The following is a 21,479-nucleotide window of genomic DNA, read 5'->3' as shown; positions in this document are numbered from 1 at the left end:
CCCCTCTCCCCTCCTCTCTCCCGTTCTCCCAGGCTAGCCCAGATCCCCTCTTCCCCCTCTCCCCTCCTCTCTCCCGTTCTCCCAGGCTAGTCCAGTTCCCCTCCTCTCTCCCGTTCTCCCAGGTTAGCCCAGATCCCCTCTTCCCCCCTCTCCCCTCCTCTCTCCCGTTCTCCCAGGTTAGCCCAGATCCCCTCTTTCCCCTCCTCTTTCCCGTTCTCCCAGGCTAGCCCAGATCCCATCTTCCCCCTCTCCCCTCCTCTCTCCCGTTCTCCCAGGCTAGCCCAGATCCCCTCTTCCCCCTCTCCCAGGCCATCCGGATCCCCATTCTCTCCATTTGTTATTCAGTCAGCCTCATCTTTTCACATGCTGGATAAAAGAGCCACGCACATGATTGTGGGTAGTTCTGGTTTATAGAAGGCTGGGTCCCCTCCCCAGTGTGTGCAGGTTTTATGTTACCCTCTCTCTCTCTCTCTCTGTGTGTGTGTAGTCTGAGGAAGGTCCCTAGCTCAACTCTCTGGCTCTGCAACACTATTCCTCTTCTCTCGTATTAACCCCCTGGGCACTCTTGTCTGTTTCCCTCTTTTGCTCCCTGTCGGTCTCGCGCTCTCTCTCTCCCTCTGGCGGTCGCTCTTTCTCTCTCTCACTCTGGCGGTCGCTCTTTCTCTCCCTCTGGCGGTCTCGCTCTCTCTCTCCCTCTGGCCGGTCTCTCTCTCTCTCTCTCTCCTTCTGGCGGTCTCTCTCTCCCTCTCTCTCTCTCTCTCTCCTGGCAGTCTCCCTCTCTCTCTCTCTCTCCTGGCAGTCTCCCTCTCTCTCTCTCTCTCTCTCTCTCCTGGCAGTCTCCTCTCTCTCTCTCTCTCTCTCTCTCTCTCTCTCTCTCTCTCTCTCTCTCTCTCTCTCTCTCTCCTGGCGGTCTCTCTCTCTCTCTCCTTCTGGCGGTCTCTCTCTCTCTCTCTCCTTCTGGCGGTCTCTCTCTCTCTCTCCTTCTGGCGGTCTCTCTCTCCCTCTCTCTCTCCTGGCGGTCTCCCTCTCTCTCTCTCTCCTAGCGGTCTCCCTCTCTCTCTCCTGGCGGTCTCCCTCTCTCTCTCTCTCTCCCTCTCTCTCTCCTTCTGGCGGTCTCTCTCTCTCTCCCTCTCTCAATTCAATTCAATTCACTTTATTGGCATGACGTAACAATATACATATTGCCAAAGCTTATTTTGGATATTTACAATATAAAAATAAATAAAAAATGAGAATCAAATATTGTCAACGGGACAACAGTAACAACAATAACCAAGGGTCAAAATAACCATATATTCAACAATAACAATAATAATACAGTAGAGGACATGTGCAGGTTTATTGGTCTGTCAGAACACTGTCCCTCAACTTATGGCAGGCAGCAATGTAGTGCTCTGCCAACACACAGCTCTCTGCGTCCTCCCAACAGGACGGGTAGCCTATCCTCATCAGAGAGGTCTTTGAATCCTTGAATAAGGGTTTCAAATTTGGGGAAATGACACACTCTAATTGTTTTATATTTTTGACATTTTGTCTGGCGGTCTCTCTCTCTCTCTCTCTCTCTCGCCTTCTGGAGGTCTCTCTCTCTCTCTCTCTCTCTCTCTCTCTCTTCTGGTGGTCTCTCTCTCTCCTTCTGGCGGTCTCTCTCTCTCTCTCCTTCTGGCGGTCTCCCCTCTCTCTCTCTCTCTCCTTCTGGTGGTCTCTCTCTCTCCTTCTGGCGGTCTCTCTCTCTCTCTCCTTCTGGCGGTCTCCCCCTCTCTCTCTCTCTCTCCTTCTGGCGGTCTCCCTCTCTCTCTCCTGGCGGTCTCCCTCTCTCTTTCCCTCTCTCTCTCTCCTGGCGGTCTCTCTCTCTCTCTCCTGGCGGTCTCTCTCTCTCTCTCCTGGCGGTCTCGCTCTCTCTCTCTCCCTCTCTCTCTCTCCTGGCGGTCTCCCTCTCGCTCTCCCTCTCTCTCTCTCTCCTGGCGGTCTCTCTCTCTCCTGGCGGTCTCCCTCTCTCTCTCCCTCTCCTGGCGGTCTCTCTCTCTCTCTCCTGGCGGTCTCCCTCTCTCTCTCCCTCTCTCTCTCCTGGCGGTCTCTCTCTCTCTCTCCTGGCGGTCTCTCTCTCTCTCTCTCTCTCTCTCTCTCTCCTGGCGGTCTCTCTCTCCTGGCGGTCTCTCGCTTCTCTCTCTCTCCTGGCGATCTCTCTCTTCTCTCTCTCTCCTGGCGGCGGTCTCCCTCTCTCTCTCTCTCTCTCTCTCTCCTGGCGGTCTCCCTCTCTCTCGCTCCTGGCGGTCTCTCCCTCTCCCTCTCTCTCCTGGCGGTCTCTCCCTCTCTCTCTCTCTCTCTCCTGGCGGTCTCTCCCTCTCTCTCTCTCTCCTTCTGGCGGTCTCTCTCTCTCTCTCTCTCTCTCTCTCCCCCCTCTGGCGGTCTCTCTCTCTCTGGCGGTCTCCCTCTCTCTCTCCCTCTGGCAGTCTCCCTCTCTCTCTCCCTCTGGCGGTCTTCTTCTCTCTCTCCCTCTGGCAGTCTCCCCTCTCTCTCTCCCTCTGGCGGTCTCCCTCTCTCTCTCGCTCCAATTCAAAGGCTTTGTTCGCATGGGAAACATGTTTACATTGTCAAAGTAAGTGAAATAGATTAAGAACTAACAGTAAACATTACACAAGTTCCAAAAGAATAAAGACATTTCAAATTTCATGTTAGTGTTGTAGCGATGTACAAAAGGGAAAATAAACACAACTCTCTCTGTCGGTCTCTGTCAGTCGCTCTCTCTCTGTCGGTCTCTGTCAGTCGCTCTCTCTCTGTCGGTCTCTGTCAGTCGCTCTCTCTCTGTCGGTCTCTGTCAGTCGCTCTCTCTCTGTCAGTCGCTCTCTCTCTCTGTCGGTCTCTGTCAGTCGCTCTCTCTCTGTCGGTCTCTGTCAGTCGCTCTCTCTCTGTCGGTCTCTGTCAGTCGCTCTCTCTCTGTCGGTCTCTGTCAGTCGCTCTCTCTCTGTCGGTCTCTGTCAGTCGCTCTCTCTCTGTCGGTCTCTGTCAGTCGCTCTGTCTCTGTCAGGTCTCTGTCAGTCGCTCTGTCTCTGTCGGTCTCTGTCAGTCGCTCTGTCTCTGTCGGTCTCTGTCAGTCGCTCTCTCTCTGTCTCTGTTGGTCTCTGTCAGTCGCTCTCTGTCGGTCTCTGTCGGTCGCTCTCTCTCTGTCTGTCGGTCTCTGTCAGTCGCTCTCTCTCTGTCTGTCGGTCTCTGTCAGTCGGTCTCTCTCTGTCTGTCGGTCTCTGTCAGTCGGTCTCTGTCAGTCGCTCTGTCTCTGTCGGTCTCTGTCAGTCGCTCTGTCTCTGTCGGTCGCTCTGTCTCTGTCGGTCTCTGTCAGTCGCTCTGTCTCTGTCGGTCTCTGTCAGTCGCTCTGTCTCTGTCGGTCTCTGTCAGTCGCTCTCTCTCTGTCTCTGTCGGTCTCTGTCAGTCGCTCTCTCTCTGTCTCTGTCGGTCTCTGTCAGTCGCTCTCTGTCTGTCGGTCTCTGTCAGTCGCTCTCTGTCTGTCGGTCTCTGTCAGTCGCTCTCTCTCTGTCTGTCGGTCTCTGTCAGTCGCTCTCTCTCTGTCTGTCGGTCTCTGTCAGTCGCTCTCTGTCAGTCGCTCTCTCTCTGTCAGTCGCTCTCTCTCTGTCTGTCGGTCTCTGTCAGTCGCGCTCTCTCTGTCGCTCTCTGTCAGTCGCTGTCTCTTTGTCGCTCTCTGTCAGTCGCTGTCTCTTTGTCGCTCTCTGTCAGTCGCTGTCTCTCTGTCGCTCTCTGTCAGTCGCTGTCTCTCTGTCGCTCTCTGTCAGTCGCTCTCTCTCTGTCGGTCTCTGTCAGTCGCTCTCTCTCTGTCGGTCTCTGTCAGTCGCTCTCTCTCTGTCGGTCTCTGTCAGTCGCTCTGTCTCTGTCAGTTATTCTCTCTCTGTCGGTCTCTGTCAGTCGCTCTCTCTCTGTCGGTCTCTGTCAGTCGGTCTCTGTCAGTCGCTCTGTCTCTGTCGGTCTCTGTCAGTCGCTCTGTCTCTGTCGGTCTCTGTCAGTGGCTCTGTCTCTGTCGGTCTCTGTCAGTCGCTCTGTCTCTGTCAGTTGCTCTCTCTCTGTCGGTCTCTGTCAGTCGCTCTCTCTGTCTGTCGGTCTCTGTCAGTCGCTCTGTCTCTGTCAGTTGCTCTCTCTCTGTCGCTCTCTGTCAGTCGCTCTCTCTCTGTCGCTCTCTGTCAGTCGCTCTCTCTCTGTCAGTCGCTGTCTCTCTGTCAGTCTCTCTCTGTCTGTCGCTCTCTCTCTGTCGGTCTCTGTCAGTCGCTCTCTCTCTGTCGGTCTCTGTCAGTCGCTCTCTCTCTGTCAGTCGGTCTCTGTCAGTCGCTCTCTGTTGCTCTCTCTCTGTCGGTCTCTGTCAGTCGCTCTGTCTCTGTCAGTTGCTCTCTCTCTGTCGGTCTCTGTCAGTCGGTCTCTGTCAGTCGCTCTCTCTGTCTGTCTCTGTCAGTCGCTCTCTGTCGCTCTCTCTCTGTCGGTCTCTGTCAGTCGCTCTCTCTCTGTCAGTCGCTCTCTCTCTGTCGCTCTCTGTCAGTCGCTCTCTCTCTGTCAGTCGCTGTCTCTCTGTCGGTCTCTGTCAGTCTCTCTCTGTCTGTCGCTCTCTCTCTGTCGGTCTCTGTCAGTCGCTCTCTCTCTGTCAGTCGGTCTCTGTCAGTCGCTCTCTGTCGCTCTCTCTCTGTCGGTCTCTGTCAGTCGCTCTGTCTCTGTCAGTTGCTCTCTCTCTGTCGGTCTCTGTCAGTCGGTCTCTGTCAGTCGCTCTCTCTGTCTGTCTCTGTCAGTCGCTCTCTGTCGCTCTCTCTCTGTCGGTCTCTGTCAGTCGCTCTCTCTCTGTCAGTCGCTCTCTCTCTGTCGGTCTCTGTCTGCCGCTGTGTGTGTCGCTCTCTCTGTCTCTGTGTGTGTCGCTCTCTCTCTGTCGGTCTCTGTCTGTCGCTGTGTGTGTCGCTCTCTGTCTCGCTCTCTGTGTATCTCTGTCTCTTGCTCTCTCACACACGTTTTATAATTAATGGACATTTTTGTAGGGGTTATGACATTTTTTCGTAAAGGTAAATGAAGTCTGACATTTCAAAGTGGAAATTACAAACTTAAGCAGCCTTTTTAATCATCAAACACACTACAAGTTTGACATTTCCTGCTTTGGAGTTAAATGTGACTGTCTAAGGAAGTGTGCTATACAATGTGAAATGTGTGCTGCTTACAGTGTGCTGTCGCTGCAGCCTCCTTATCTGCATTAAATCTATTTCGATGTAGAACTGTCTGCAGCCTAATTCCATGTAGTACATATCTTTAGATGCATTGTAGTGGTAAATAAACCAAGACTACTAAAGCTTTGTGTTGAAAGGCTAAAGTCAGCCCTGCTGTTGACTTGAGACCACATAGTTGCTGCTTGCCCTTCTATTCTACCTCCTCTCCCTTCCCCTCTACCTCCTCTCCCTTCCCCTCTCTCTCTCCCTCCATTCTCTTTCTCCCTTGTGCTCCTGTCGCTCTCTCTTCTCCCTCTCTCTCTCCACCCCTCTCTCCGTCTCCCTCGCTCTCTCTCCACCCCTCTCTCTCTCCCTTGCTCTCTCTCCACCCCTCTCTCCGTCTCCATTGCGCTCTCTCTCTCCACCCGTCTCCCGCGTGCTCTCTGTCTCCCTCGCGCTCCCTCATGCTCTCACTTCTGCAGGATGTTTTTGTTGAGTTGGATTTTCATTGTCCGGCGGCTGAGTTGGCTGCTGTCCCATAGCAGAGCTGCTATACAGCAGGGAGGTCCACTAATAGATTTTTCATGTGCCTGCCACACATCAGAGCAGGAATTTGGAAACGATTTTAACAGTCCCCCCAACGAAAAGAGACAGAAGATGACTGTGTGTGTTTCAGTGGGGAGTGTGTCGATCTTGCCTGAAAGAAGCTGGGTGTGATAGTGCATACCACCCTATCTGCCAACAATCTCATTTGCTCAAAGTATGTTTTGTGTTAGCACTGTTGTGAAGTGTTCTCTCATACTTCAGCAGAGGTGAATGAAGAAGGTGAACTGAACATTGTTCATACAGCTCCACTGGATCAATGCATTATCTACAGAGTTAAAGGATTACTTTATTTATTTAACTGAGCAAGTCAGTTAAGAACAAATTCTTATTTACAATGATGGGGAACAGTGGGTTAACAGCAGAACGACAGATGTTTACCTTGTCAGATCAGGGATTTGATCCAGCAGTTACTGGCCCAACGCTCTAACCACTAGGCTACCTGCCGCCCCAAAGAGTCATCACATGATGTCATGCCTGCTTGAAGGGCAATAGCTCAGATAAACATGAAATGACCCCGCTAATCGATAGAACCTCGCTCAGACATGGGTGAATCTTTCATTCAAAAACGTACCGTAAGGTCACTCCACAGCTAGCTTGAAATGTAGTCGATGGACCCATCCAATTAAGACCTTTTGTGTATCTCAAACCGTTGGAACATTGTCAAGGAGGGTGGTCGCATGTGTTAGCAAAGCAGAGGTCTCGAGTTCCAGCCAGGTATTTAGCCGAATCGGGGGGGAGGGGTACTCGCTAAGCAGGCAACATGATGTCTGTAACATGCATGTGCCTAGTGTCCACTTTTGATGTGATCTTGTGCTCTCTCTAAGAACTGTTCCTCAGTTGTCTACTTCAACACACACCAAATAGGCCTATTTTTTTTTAGGACACTCCCTTGTGTCTCACTTGGTAGAGCATGGCGCTTGCAACGCCAGGGTTGTGCGTTCAATTCCCACAGAGGACCATATAAAAATGTATGAACTCACTACTTTAAGTTGCTCTTGATAAGAGTATCTGCTAAATGACTAACATGTAAATGTAAGTGAGCATGCAGAGGTATTAAAGAAAGAATCCACTCCAACTAGATTTAGGTTTTTTTTGTGATTAGTCCACTGTTAATATAGTTCCAAAGTGTTTTGCATGTCAGCAGTCAAGAATTCCAGATATTGGGTTTTCAAGAAGCAAAATGTCACTTGCCTACAACATCATGATGCTGCAAAACGCATCATGATGCTGCAAAACGCATCATGATGCGCCGCTCGGCGCAAAACGCATCATGATGCTGCAAAACGCATCATGATGCTGCAAAACGCATCATGATGCTGCAAAACGCATCATGATGCTGCAAAACGCATCATGATGCTGCAAAACGCATCATGATGCTGCAAAACGCATCAGATGCTGCAAAACGCATCATCGTGATAATGTGGCAAGGGACACTTTGCTTCTTGAAAATCCTATATCTTGAAAACTTGACAACTAACATGCAAAACATTTTGGGACTATATCAACAGTGGACTAATGAACAATAAAATACCATTAGATAGTTTTTTGAGTGGATTTTTCCTTTAAGAAGGCAGGCTGGTTGGAACAGTGGACAACATAAAATACACTGGGTATGTGGTGTTTCCAAGTATTAGAGGCTGGTGGGAGCTCTGAGACCTAGAGAGAAACAATATTAAATGATGCATCTACAACTACTTTTGCAAAATACCATACAAGGCAAACATGATTCAATTACTATAGCCGTACAAGGCAAACATGATTCAATTACTATAGCCGTACAAGACAAACATGATTAAATACCATAGCCATACAAGACAAACATGATTAAATACCATAGCCGTACATGTCACGTCCTGACCAGTATAAGGGTTATTTGTTTGGTGGGTTGTTCTGAAACGGCTGTCGTGGTGAATGGATGACCAAAACGCAGACAGGATATGAATGCTCATCTTTCTATTTAATTAGAATAAAAATGAACACGGAAACCAAGAACGACAAACCGACAGTTTTACAGGCTATGTACTTACATACAGCAGTGCAAAATCAACAACCCACAAACCCCAGGTGAAAAACACACTCCTAATATATGACTCCCAATCAGGAACAACGATATCCAGCTGTTCCTGATCAGGAGTCACAAGACTAACACAGAAACAGACATACTAGAAAACGCATACAGACTTCTTCTGCCACGTCCTGACCAAAATACTACACAACTACTCCCTCTGCTGGTCAGGACGTGACAGTACAAGACAAACATGATTAAATTACTTAAGCATAGAAGACAAACATGATTAAATACCATAGCCATACAAGACAAACACGATTAAATACCATAGCCATACAAGACAAACACGATTAAATACCATAGCCATACAAGACAAACATGATTAAATTACTTAGCCATACAAGACAAACATGATTAAATTACTTAGCCGTACAAGACAAACATGATTAAATTACTTAGCCATACAAGACAAACATGATTAAATACCATAGCCATACAAGACAAACATGATTAAATTACTTAGCCATACAAGACAAACATGATTAAATTACTTAACCATACAAGACAAAGATGATTAAATACCATAGCCATACAAGACAAACATGATTAAATACCATAGCCATACAAGACAAACATGATTAAATTACTTAGCCATACAAGACAAACATGATTAAATACCATAGCCGTACAAGACAAACATAATTAAATTACTTAGCCGTACAAGACAAACATAATTAAATTACTTAGCCGTACAAGACAAACATGATTAAATACCATAGCCATACAAGACAAACATGATTAAATTACTTAGCCATACAAGACAAACATGATTATGTTTAAAAAAATATATATATTTAACCTTTATTTAACCAGGTAGGCAAGTTGAGAACAAGTTCTCATTTACAACTGCGACCTGGCCAAGATAAAGCAAAGCAGTTCGACACATACAACAACACAGAGTTACACATGGAGTAAAACAAACCTACAGTCAATAATACAGTACAAAAACAAGTCTATATACAATGTGAGCAAATGAGGTGAGATAAGGGAGACAAATACAATATAGCAAGTAAAACACTGGAATGGTAGATTTGCAGTAGGTGAATGTGCAAAGTAGAAATACTGGGGTGCAAGGGAGCAAAATAAATAAATACAGTAGGGGATGAGGTAATTGTTTGGGCTATTTATAGATGGGCTATGTACAGGTGCAGTGATCTGTGAGCTGCTCTGACAGCTGGTGAGGGAGATAAGTGTTTCCAGTTTCAGAGATTTTTGTAGTTTGTTCCAGTCATTGGCAGCAGAGAACTGGAAGGAGAGGCGGCCGAAGGAGGAATTGGCTTTGGGGGTGACCAGAGAGATATACCTGCTGGAGCGCGTGCTACGGGTGGGTGCTGCTATGGTGACCAGCGAGCTGAGATAAGGCGGGACTTTACCTAGCAGGGTCTTGTAGATGACCTGGAACCAGTGGGTTTAGCGACGAGTATGAAGTGAGGGCCAGCCAACGAGAGCGTACAGGTCGCAGTGGTGGGTAGTATATGGGGCTTTGGTGACAAAACGGATGCCACTGTGATAGACTGCATCCAATTTGGCCGTACAACATGTTATTATCAGCTTGTTATTATCAGCTTGTTATTATCAGCTTGTTATCATCATGTTATTATCATGTTATTATCAGCTTGATATTATCAGCTTGTTATCATCATGTTATTATCATGTTATTATCAGCTTGATATTATCAGCTTGTTATTATCAGCTTGTTATTATCAGCTTGCTTTCATAATGTTATTATCAGCTTGTTATTATCATGTTATTATCAGCTTGTTATCATCATGTTATTATCATGTTATCATCAGCTTATTATCATGTTATTATCAGCTTGTTATCATCATGTTATTATCAGCTTGTTATTATCAGCTTGTTATCATCAGGTTATTATCAGCTTGTTATCATCATGTTATTATCAGCTTGTTATCAGCTTGTTATCAGCTTGTTATTATCAGCTTGTTATCAGCTTGTTAATATCAGCTTGTTATCATCATGTTATAATCAGCTTGTTATCATCAGCTTGTTATCATCATGTTATTATCAGCTTATTATTATCAGCTTGTTATCAGCTTGTTATTATCAGCTTGTTATCAGCTTGTTATTATCAGCTTGTTATCATCATGTTATTATCAGCTTGTTATCATCAGCTTGTTATCATCATGTTTTTATCAGCTTGTTATTATGAGCTTGTTTCAGCTTGTTATCATCATGTTATTATCAGCTTGTTATCATCTTGTTATTATCAGCTTGTTATCATCAGCTTGTTATCAGCTTGTTATTATAAGCTTGTTATTATCATCTTGTTATTATTAGCTTGTTATTATCAGCTTGTTATCATCATGCTATTATCGGCTTGTTATCATCTTGTTATTATCATCTTGTTATTATCATCTTGTTATTATCAGCTTGTTATTATCATCTTGTTATTATCAGCTTGTTATTATCATCTTGTTATTATCAGCTTGTTATCATCATGCTATTATCGGCTTGTTATCATCTTGTTATTATCATCTTGTTATCATCAGCTTGTTATCATCTTGTTATTATTATCATGTTATTATCAGCTTGTTATCATCATGTTATTATCAGCTTGTTATTATCAGCTTGTTATCATCTTGTTATTATCATCATGTTATTATCAGCTTGTTATCATCTTGTTATTATCAGCTTGTTATCATGTTATTATCAGCTTGTTATTACCAGCTTGTTATCATCATGTTATTATCAGCTTGATATTATGATCATGTTATTATCAACTTGTTATCAGCTTGTTATCATCTTGTTATTATTATCATGTTATTATCAGCTTGTCATCATCTTGGTATTATCATCTTGTTATTATCATCATGTTATCAGCTTGTTATTATCAGCTTGTTATTATCATCTTGTTATCATCTTGTTATCATCTTGTTATTATCATCATGTTATTATCAGCTTATCATCTTGTTATTATCAGCCTGTTATCATCATGTTATCATCATTTTATGATCATCTTGTTATCATCTTGTTATTATCATCATGTTATTATCATCTTGTTATCATCTTGTTATTTTCATCATGTTATTATCAGCTTGTTATCAGCATGTTATTATCATCATGTTATTATCAGCTTGTTATCAGCATGTTATTATCATCATGTTATTATCAGCTTGTTATCATCATGTTATTATCAGCTTGTTATCAGCATGTTATTATCATCATGTTATTATCAGCTTGTTATCATCATGTTATTATCAGCTTGTTAGCAGCATGTTATTATCATCATGTTATTATCATCTTGTTATTATTATCGTGTTATTATTATAATGTTGTCATCATGTTATCATCATATTATCATCATGTTATTATCAGCTTGTTATCATCATGTTATCATCATTTTATGATCAGCTTGTTATCATCATGTTATCATCATTTTATGATCAGCTTGTTATCATCATGTTATCATCATTTTATGATCAGCTTGTTATCATCATGTTGTTATCATCATGTTATCATCAGCTTGTTATCATCATGTTATCATCATTTTATGATCAGCTTGTTATCATCTTGTTATTATCATCATGTTATTATCATCTTGTTATCATCTTGTTATAATCAGTGTGTTATTATCAGCTTGTTATCATCATGCTATTATCATCATTTTATGATCAGCTTGTTATCATCTTGTTATTATCATCATGTCATTATCATCTTGTTATCATCTTGTTATAATCAGTGTGTTATTATCAGCTTGTTATCATCATGCTATTATCATCACGTTATTATCATCTTGTTATTATCATGTTATTATCATCTTGTTATTATCATCTTGTATGCACTGGCCTTAACTTTTCACCCAGAAGAAAATAAAAACATGTCTGTTGCTAAAAAAATCATCTCTGCTCTCTTTCTAAGAGAGAGAGAGAAACAGAAAGACTGAGAGACAGAGACAGGTGGTCACGCCGCTTCTTTCCTTGGCCTCTGCTCATTTTTCAACTTTTTCTTTCATTCTTTCACTCCATTCTGTGCTTTTCCATTGAAAAGTGACAAGCCGCCCCATTCACTCGTTCATTCTTCTCTCCCCTCCTCTTTTGTCTGGGCTGCTGGGTCCTGGTTCAGCTCTATTCAAGACCCAGACGCCGTGCCATTGACTGGAGCCCCCCCCCCCCCCCAAACCTGCCCTGTCCCCACTCTGCACTCTGCAGCTGCTATGCTAATGAACAGAGGGATGGACCAGGCAAAGGAGAGGATGGAGAGATGGGAGGAGGGAGGGACAGAGGGAAGAGAGAGTGAAAAGAGAAGCGCTGCAGCAGAGGGAGAGAGAGAACAGAACAGAGGGGTGACCCTTCCTCTCCTCCATCTCCATAACATGCTGGAGGCTCAGAGCAGCAGATCTGGCTCCCTCCATCCTCACTCTGCCCCATGTCCCTCCTCCTGCTTCTCCCCCTGTCCTCACCTTTCTCATTCAAATCCATTTTATACCCTGGTGTTAAAGGAAAGAGCTGTCACTGCAGTGTGTAAAGTAACTCTGTTCATCCCCTCCAGGCTAACACACACTGTGTGTGTGTGTGTGTGTGTGTGTGTGTGTGTGTGTGTGTTCATTCCTCTGCTCTGTCCAAGATGGCGACCCATACCTCTACATTGCCTGGTAAGCGGAACCTGTCTCTTCAGCCTTTGTTAAACGCATACACAAGGAGTGGAGCAGGCTTCACACGGGTAAATAGTTGACAACATGAAGGAGAGATTTACAGTAGGGAGAGGGAAGTTAGATACTGAACAACAACGTGACAGAAAGCGTTTGGAGCAGGGACATGCTCTAGTCAAATCAGGGAATGTTAGATACTGAACAACAACGTGACAGAAAGCGTTTGGAGCAGGGACATGAAAGCGTTTGGAGCAGGGACATGAAAGCGTTTGGAGCAGGGACATGAAAGCGTTTGGAGCAGGGACATGAAAGCGTTTGGAGCAGGGACATGCTCTAGTCAAATCAGGGAATGTTAGATACTGAACAACAATGTGACAGAAAGCGTTTGGAGCAGGGACATGAAAGCGTTTGGAGCAGGGACAGAAAGCGTTTGGAGCAGGGACATGAAAGCGTTTGGAGCAGGGACAGAAAGTGTTTGGAGCAGGGACAGAAAGCGTTTGGAGCAGGGACAGAAAGTGTTTGGAGCAGGGACAGAAAGCGTTTGGAGCAGGGACAGAAAGTGTTTGGAGCAGGGACAGAAAGCGTTTGGAGCAGGGACAGAAAGCGTTTGGAGCAGGGACAGAAAGCGTTTGGAGCAGGGACAGAAAGCGTTTGGAGCAGGGACAGAAAGCGTTTGGAGCAGGGACAGAAAGTGTTTGGAGCAGGGACAGAAAGTGTTTGGAGCAGGGACAGAAAGCGTTTGGAGCAGGGACAGAAAGCGTTTGGAGCAGGGACAGAAAGTGTTTGGAGCAGGGACAGAAAGCGTTTGGAGCAGGGACAGAAAGCGTTTGGAGCAGGGACAGAAAGCGTTTGGAGCAGGGACAGAAAGCGTTTGGAGCAGGGACAGAAAGCGTTTGGAGCAGGGACATGAAAGCGTTTGGAGCAGGGACATGCTCTAGTCAAATCAGGGAATGTTAGATACTGAACAACAATGTGACAGAAAGCGTTTGGAGCAGGGACATGAAAGCGTTTGGAGCAGGGACATGAAAGCGTTTGGAGCAGGGACAGAAAGCGTTTGGAGCAGGGACATGCTCTAGTCAAATCAGGGAATGTTAGATACTGAACAACAACGTGACAGAAAGCGTTTGGAGCAGGGACATGAAAGCGTTTGGAGCAGGGACAGAAAGCGTTTGGAGCAGGGACATGAAAGCGTTTGGAGCAGGGACATGAAAGCGTTTGGAGCAGGGACATGAAAGCGTTTGGAGCAGGGACAGAAAGCGTTTGGAGCAGGGACAGAAAGTGTTTGGAGCAGGGACAGAAAGCGTTTGGAGCAGGGACAGAAAGCGTTTGGAGCAGGGACAGAAAGCGTTTGGAGCAGGGACAGAAGGTGTTTGGAGCAGGGACAGAAAGCGTTTGGAGCAGGGACATGAAAGCGTTTGGAGCAGGGACATGAAAGCGTTTGGAGCAGGGACATGAAAGCGTTTGGAGCAGGGACATGAAAGCGTTTGGAGCAGGGACATGCTCTAGTCAAATCAGGGAATGTTAGATACTGAACAACAACGTGACAGAAAGCGTTTGGAGCAGGGACATGAAAGCGTTTGGAGCAGGGACAGAAAGCGTTTGGAGCAGGGACATGAAAGCGTTTGGAGCAGGGACATGAAAGCGTTTGGAGCAGGGACATGAAAGCGTTTGGAGCAGGGACATGAAAGCGTTTGGAGCAGGGACATGAAAGCGTTTGGAGCAGGGACATGCTCTAGTCAAATCAGGGAATGTTAGTGGTTGCATATGAGGATGAAAGTGTCTTATTCTGTGTGTGTATTGAATACATGCTTATTTACATTTACATTTAAGTCATTTAGCAGACGCTCTTATCCAGAGCGACTTACAAATTGGTGCATTCACCTTATAATATCCAGTGGAACAACCACTTTACAATAGTGCATCTAAATCTTTTAAGGGGGGGTTAGAAGGATTACTTTATCCTATCCCAGGTATTCCTTGAAGAGGTGGGGTTTCAGGTGTATTAGTCAAATGCACAGAATACAATAGGTGTGGACTTTACAGTGAAATGCTTACTTAACGAGCCCATACCCAACTGTGTAGATAAAAAACAAAAAAATAGAGTCTATTGACACACCGGTGTGTCAATCTAAGTTACATAATAAAAAAATCCCTAAATTTAAGCTACAGATATGTTTTTTTTGCATGGGCCTCAATCCACTGCGTCCGCCTAGGTTGCACTTCTGCATCTACAGTATGTTGGAAAGTGGCAGAGAGCTACAGCTCTGTTTGTCAGAGCAGGAGACATCCCAAAAATCGGTTTTCTCACCAAAACGTCTATAGCATCTGAACGGTTTGGCTAATATGACCACTCTAAACTAATATGAGCACTGTATAGAAAGGGGAGGCTCTCACAAACAAGGTGGTGTTCTCTGTTTTGCTCTACGACCCCCACAAATGTCACGGGACTCGTCTGAAGGTAACCCATACAAATTAATACTTTTTAAAATATATTTTTTAGGGATACCTAAAGGGGTCCTACAATTCTACATCAAATAGCTAAATAATCCAGGACAACCTTCTTAAATCAATTCCATATGTAAGATTAGACAACGGTTTAAACTTTTAAGAATTAAAAAGTAAGACAAATATTTGCTCAATTAAAAAGGAAATGGTAATAAAATAATAACAATAAGGAGGCTATATACAGGAAGTACCAGTTTATATATACAGGAAGTCCCAGTTTATATATACAGGAAGTACCAGTTTATATATACATGGAGTACCAGTTTATATATACAGGAAGTACCAGTTTATATATACAGGAAGTCCCAGTTTATATATACAGGGAGTACCATTTTATATATACAGGAAGTACGAGTTTATATATACAGGAAGTACCCGTTAATATATACAGGAAGTACCTGTCACGGGTGTCGTAAGGATTAGACCAAAACGCAGCGGGAATGTGTATACTCATCTTCTTTTTTATTAGGCAGAAAGAAGGGAAACCGAAACAAAACACACGTATACAAAAACAACGACGATAACAGTCTTGTCAGGCACACAGCTAAACAAGAAACAACTACCCACAAAATCCCACAGAAAAACACCCCTCTTAAATAGGACCTTCAATTAGAAGCAATGAGGAGCAGCTGCTTCCAATTGAAGGTCAACCCCATTAACTAAACATAGAAATAGAAAGACTAGAATGAACATAGAAATATACTAACATAGAACATTAACCACAAACCCCGTAACACATAAAACAAACACCCCTCTTACATAAGAACATAGCCCAACAAACCCCCGATACACTCAAAACAAACACCCCCTGCCACGTCCTGACCAAACTACAATAACAAATAACCCCTTTACTGGTCAGGACGTGACAGTACCAGTTTATATATACCGGAAGTACCAGTTTATATATACAGGAAGTACCAGTTTATATATACACATGGAGTACCAGTTTATATATACAGGAAGTACCAGTTTATATAGGAAGTACCAGTTTATATATACAGGAAGTACCAGTTTATATATACAGGAAGTACCAGTTTATATATACAGGGAGTACCAGTTTATATATACAGGGAGTACCAGTTTTGCTGACGACACGACGGTGGTAGGCCTGATCACCGACGACAATGAGACAGCTTATAGGGAGGAGGTCAGAGACCTGGCAGTGTAGTGCCAGGACAACAACCTCTCTCTCAACGTCAGCAAGACAGAGGAGCTGATCGTGGACAACAGGAAATGAAGGCCCGAACACGCACCCATTCACATCTGGGCTGTAGTGGAGACGGTTGAGAGCTTCAAGTTCCTCGGTGTCCACATCACTAAGGACCTATCATGGTCCAAACACACCAAAACAGTCATGAAGAGGGCACGACAACACTTCTTCCCCCTTGGGAGGCTGAAAAGATTTGACATGGGCCCTCAGATCCTCAAAAAGTACTACATCTGCACCATTGAGAGTATCTTTACTGGCTGCATCACCGCTTGGTATGGCAACTGCTCGGCATCCAACCGCAAGGCGCTACAGATTGTGTATGGTCCAGTACATCACTGGGGCCAAGCTCCCTGCCACCCAGGACCTCTCTACCAGGCGGTATCATAGGAAGGCCCTAAACAAATAGTCAAAGACTCAAGCCACCCAAGTCACAGACTGTTTTCTCTGCTATCGCATGGCAACCGGTACCGGAGTGCCAAGTCTGTGACCAAAAGGCTCCTGAACAGCTTCTACCCCAAAGCCATAAGACTGCTGATCAGTTAATTAAACAGCTACCTGGACTTTCTGCTTTTCACCCCCTACCTTCCACATAGTACTTCAATCAATCACCTAACCCAAACGTTCATATTATATCAATCACCCATACTACCTCATACCCCAGTACACTGACTCTGTACCGGTACTCCTTATATATATATTTTTTTACTTAACCTTTAGTTAACTAGGCAAGTCAGTTAGGAACAAATTCTTATTTACAATGACGGCCTAGGAACAGTGGGTTAACTGCCTTGTTCGGGGCAGAACGACAGATTGTTACCTTGTCAGCTCAGGGATTCAATCTAGCAACCTTCCGTTACTGGCCCAGTGCTCCAACCTGCTGTATATAGCCTCATTATTGTTCTTTTATTGTGTTACTATTTTATTTTGATCTATTTGATCATGTTCATACTTTTGAACTGCATTGTGGGTAAAGGTCTCATAAGTTTTACGGTAAAGTCTAAGCTTGTTGTATTCGGCGCATGTGACAAATACAATTTGATTTGATGTATTTGTATTTGTATTTATTATGGATACCCATTAGCTGCTGCCAAAGCAGCAACTACTCTTCCCGGGGTCCAGCAAAATTAAGGCAGTTTATACAATTTAAAACATTAAAACATTTTTAAACATTACAGTACATTCACAGATTTCACAACACACTGTGCGACCTCAGGCCTGTACTCCACCACTACCACATATCTATAGTACTAAATCCATGTGTATGTATAGTGCGTATGTTATCGTGTGTGTGTATGCATGTGTCTGTGCCAATGTTTGTGTTGCTTCGCAGTCCCCCTTGTTCCATAAGGTGTTTTTTTATCTGTTTTTTAAATCAAATTTTACTGCTTGCGTCAGTTACTTGATGTGGAATAGAGTTCCATGTAGTCATGGCTCTATGTAGTACTGTGTACCTCCCATAAATCAAATCAAATCAAATTTATTTATATAGCCCTTTGTACATCAGCTGATATCTCAAAGTGCTGTACAGAAACCCAGCCTAAAACCCCAAACAGCAAGCAATGCATGTGAAAGAAGCACGGTGGCTAGGAAAAACTCCCTAGGAAAAACTCCCTAGAAAGGCCAAAACCTAGGAACAAACCTAGAGAGGAACCAGGCTATGAGGGGTGGCCAGTCCTCTTCTGGCTGTGCCGGGTGGATATTATAACAGAACATGGTCAAGATGTTAAAATGTTCATAAATGACCAGCATGGTCAAATAATAATAATCATAGTAGTTGTCGAGGGTGCAACAAGCACATCCGGTGAACAGGTCAGGGTTCCATAGCCGCAGGCAGAACAGTTGAAACTGGAGCAGCAGCACGGCCAGGTGGACTGGGGACAGCAAGGAGTCATCATGCCAGGTAGTCCTGAGGCATGGTCCTAGGGCTCAGGTCCTCTGAGAGAAAGAAAGAAAGAGAGAAAGAGAGAATTAGAGAGAGCATATTTAAATTCACACAGGACACCGGATAAGACAAGAGAAATACTCCAGATGTAACAGACTGACCCTAGCCCCCCGACACATAAACTACTGCAGCATAAATACTGGAGGCTGAGACAGGAGGGATCAGAAGACACTGTGGCCCCATCCGATGATACCCCCGGACAGGGCCAAACAGGCAGGATATAACCCCACCCACTTTGCCAAAGCACAGCCCCCACACCACTAGAGGGATGTCTCCAACCACCAACTTACCGTCCTAAGACAAGGCCGAGTATAGCCCACAAAGATCTCCGCCATGGCACAACCCAAGGGGGGGGGGGGGGGGGGCGCCAACCCAGACAGGAAGACCACGTCAGTGACTCAACCCACTCAAGTGACGCACCCCTCCCATGGACGGCATGGAAGAACACCAGTAAGCCAGTGACTCAGCCCCTGTAATAGGGTTAGAGGCAGAGAATCACAGTGGAGAGAGGGGAACCGGCAAGGCAGAGACAGCAAGGGCGGTTCGTTGCTCCAGCCATTCCGTTCACCTTCACACTCCTGGGCCAGACTATACTTAATCATAGGACCTACTGAAGAGATAAGTCTTCAGTAAAGACTTCAAGGTTGAGACTGAGTCTGCGTCTCTCACATAGGTAGGCAGACCATTCCATAAAAATGGAGCTCTATAGGAGAAAGCCCTACCTCCAGCCGTTTGCTTAGAAATTCTAGGGACAATTAGGAGGCCTGCGTCTTGTGACCGTAGCGTACGTGTAGGTATGTACGGCAGGACCAAATCGGAAAGATAGGTAGGAGCAAGCCCATGTAATGCTTTGTAGGTTAGCAGTAAAACCTTGAAATCAGCCCTTGTCTTAACAGGAAGCCAGTGTAGGGAGGCTAGCACTGGAGTAATATGATCACATTTTTTGGTTCTAGTCAGGATTCTAGCAGCCGTATTTAGCACTAACTGAAGTTTGTTTAGTGCTTTAACCGGGTAGCCGGAAAGTAGAGCATTGCAGTAGTCCAGCCTAGAAGTAACAAAAGCATGGATAAATTTTTCTGCATCATTTTTGGACAGAAAGTTTCTGATTTTTGCAATGTTACGTAGATGGAAAAAAGCTGTCCTTGAAACAGTCTTGATATGTTCTTCAAAAGAGAGATCAGGGTCCAGAGTAACGCCGACGTCTTTCACAGTCTTTCTGAAAGGTTCTCCCATCTCCATAGAGGAACTCTGGAGCTCTGTCAGAGTGACCATCAGGTTCTTGGTCACCTCCCTGACCAAGGCCCTTCTTCCCCGATTGCTCAGTTTGGCCAGGCGGCCAGCTCTAGGAAGAGTCTTGGTGGTTCCAAACTTCTTCCATTTAAGATTGATGGAGGCCACTGTGTTCTTGGGGACGGACCTTCAATGCTGCAGAAATGTTTTAGTACCCTTCCCCAGATCTGTGTCTTGACACAATCCTGTCTCGGAGCTCTACAGACAATTCCTTCGACCTCATGGCTTGGTTTTTGCTCTGACATGCACTGCCAACTGTGGGACCTTATATAGACAGGTGTGTACCTTTCCAAATTATGTCCAATCAATTGAATGTTCCACAGGTGGACTCCAATCAAGTTGTAGAAACATCTCAAGGATGATGAATGAAAGCAGGATGCACCTGAGCTCATTTTCCAGTCTCATGGCAAAGGGTCTGAAACACTTTTGTAAATAAGTTATTTCTATTTTTTTTTATACATTTGCAAACATTTCTTAAAAAATGTTTTCGCTTTGTCATAACAGGGCATTGTGGGGGGGGGGGGGAAATATTTGATCAATTTTAGAATAAGGCTGTAACATAACAAATTGTGGAAAAAGTGAAGGGGTCTGAATACTTTCTGAATACACTGTATATGTGTGTGTGTGTGTGTGTGTGTGTGTGTGTGTATGCCTGTATGTATTAGCATGAGTGTGTGTATTTAAATGAGCCTGTGTGTATGAGCATGACCATATTTGTGTGTATTGTGGTGTTGCTGTTCTGGCAGGCAGCTGGGCTGGGCCTCTCTCTCCTGTCCTCCTGCTCTGTTATTTACCCCGTCATGTTGTGACCCGCTGGCCCACAGGGCGGGGCCGGCCAATGTGACATCTGCCTGCTAGGGGAGCTCCCATATGGAGCATCAAACCTCCCTCCCTCCATCCCTCCCTGACCCGCTGGCCCATAGGGCGGGGCCAGCCAATGTGACATCTGCCTGTTTGCTCAGAGATGGCGAGGAAGGCTAAGGGAGTTCCCATATGGAGCACCCCCCCCGTCACATCGCTGTACTCTCCTGCTGCATCTTTTGTCCCTTTGTGTTGCCACTGTCTGGCCCATTCCTACACAGACCCTTTTGGGGATTGGGGGAGGGGGGGGTGTGTGTGTGTGTTTGGTGTCTTTGGATGTGCGTGCGCTCATGAAGGAGTGTGTGTGCGCATGTGCGTGCACTCATGAAGGAGTGTGTGTGTGTGTGCATGTGCCTGCACTCATGAAGGAGTGTGTGTCTGTGCTTCATGCAGAGAACAGAGCGTCTGGTCTGGGGTGCATCCATGCAACAAGCTGCAGCAGGGCAGGGCCATGACATCAAACACCCCTCTTCCCTCTCTCAATCCCTCAAACCCAACCCCTCCGGGCCTCCTCCCCTGATCGCCCAGCCTATGAAGGGGATACCGCAGCAGGCTGGAGGTTGGAGGGGGCTAGGGCCCGATGGTATGGCGCCCAGCCCAGGCAGTGTGGGGGGGCTGGTGGACTGGAGATGGTTGGAGAGAGCCTGATGCTATGGGGCTGTGGAGCTCTGGAGCTCCCTCCCAGGGAAGGGTCAAACCCCCCTCTCCCTACACATGTTCTGGGGTCTGTGGGGGTCTCTGTCTCCTTACCTGGCCCAGCTGGACACCCTGGATCTGTGTGTGTGTGTGTGTGTGTGTGTGTGTGTGTGTGTGTGTGTGTGTGTGTGTGTGTGTGTGTGTGTGTGTGTGTGTGTGTGTGTGTGTGTGTATGTGTGTGTGTGTGTGTGTGTGTGTGTGTGTGTGTGTGTGTGTGTGCGTGCGTGCGTGCGTACTTGGATGCATGAAATATGGGCACTCAGCTTGGCAACAACACAACATCAACACAGTTTGGAGTTTCTTCATGAGCTAGTCTCTCGTTTCAGACTGTGTTCCAAGACCTGGTGCCAGGATTAGGTATAACATGTATGAGTCCTGATGCTGGATGCTAGGATTAGGTATAACATGTATTAGACCAATGCTGGATGCCAGGATTAGTTATAACATGTATTAGTCCTGATGCTGGATGCCAGGATTAGGTATAACATGTATTAGACCAATGCTGGATGCCA

The sequence above is a fragment of the Salmo salar genome, chromosome 13 (assembly GCF_965601325.2).
Source record: "Salmo salar chromosome 13, fSalSal1, whole genome shotgun sequence".
Taxonomy (NCBI): domain Eukaryota; kingdom Metazoa; phylum Chordata; class Actinopteri; order Salmoniformes; family Salmonidae; genus Salmo; species Salmo salar.
The sequence above is the reverse complement of the archived record's forward strand: the minus strand, read 5'-3'. Positions refer to the sequence as shown.